Below are 1,398 nucleotides of genomic sequence, written 5' to 3'. Positions count from 1 at the left end.
GGGGGGCGGTGCTACTGACTGAAGTGTCTTTAGGCCGTGCCCAAAGGGGGGACATTTCTCGTTCTTATGCACAGTAGAATTGTAAATGGGCTGATGCATCAATGCCATGCTCATAACTGTACCTGATCTACAACAGGGAACTGCTGCTTTTTCTTTCCTAATCCTTACTATTGTCATTTTCCTCTACTTCTTTTGTATGTGTGTCACACTATTGTGACCCACTTTTTCCGTGGTGCCTTGATAGTCGAAGCAGACTTGGTGCTGTTGAAGCTAGAGAAGTGAGCATAGTAAGTCTGGTTCCCTGTAAGGACTTCTCTGTTGACATCCACCCCTTGGCGCTCATATGACCTTATGCAGTTGCGAGCGCCGTAAAACCTCTACTAAAAAAAATACTAACGGTGCAAAGTTCACATCCAGGTCTACTGGTTCCAGACTGCCAGTGGTCATGGTCAATGGTTTAGGGATTACTCAGGTCAGGCACTGCGCCATAGTTGTACGCAGAAAATGTGACTTCGATTTTTGTGAGGAACGTTTTGTTTTGTTTTGTTTTGTTGTTTTGGTTGTTCTCGAGAACCGCCGTCGTCTGCTGGGACGCGTACCTCTCTCAGCTCAGGCAGGGTGGAAGCAGCCGGACTCCTAAATGATCTACAGTGGGTCGATGGCGGAGTGAACTATCTTCTGTTTCTGGTCTCTTTTCTTTGACCATCATATAAAGTTTTTGCCCTTCACAATAAATTATAATGAATAATTATTGATAAACGAAATGAGCATTGGCCAAAGACAGACATTGACGAAAGTGTTGTGTTGTGTTGTGTTGTGTTGTGTTGTGTTGTGTTGTGTTGTGTTGTGTTGTGTTGTGTTGTGTTGTGTTGTGTTGTGTTGTGTTGTGTATTTTCTCTCTGTCTGTCTGATTACTTATTATTAAATTATATAAATGGTCACTCACTTGCACAGTGATAGGAATGATGGGGGAGCATAGGAGAATGTCGCAAAGGCCAAATGTGCCAAGAAAGTCTGTCTCTCTGTCTGTCCATTTGCCTGTCTGTCTGTTTGTCTGTCTTTGCGTGTTTGTCTGTTTGTCTGTCTGTGTATGTCTGTGTGTGTGTCTGTCTGTCTGTCTATCTCTTTCTATTTCTCTCTCTCTCTCTCTCTCTCTCTCTCTCTCTCTCTCTCTCTCTCTCTCTTAAAATCGTCCCTGGTTCCCCCAGAAAAAACACAGCCCTTATCTCGTTTGGCCGTGCCTGGCGCCAGTCTTTTGTGTTACATATCTCTGAACCTTTTCGCTGTCAGTCTATTGGACAATAGCCGCCAGGGTTGGGGTGATGGGGAGGTGGGGGTGGTGGGTGGAGAGGTGAAGTGGTGGGTGGAGAGAGAGAAGAGAGAGAGACAGAGAGAGAG

Source organism: Aplysia californica, unplaced genomic scaffold (assembly GCF_000002075.1).
Source record: "Aplysia californica isolate F4 #8 unplaced genomic scaffold, AplCal3.0 scaffold00243, whole genome shotgun sequence".
NCBI lineage: Eukaryota > Metazoa > Mollusca > Gastropoda > Aplysiida > Aplysiidae > Aplysia > Aplysia californica.
Note: the sequence above shows the minus strand (reverse complement) of the source record.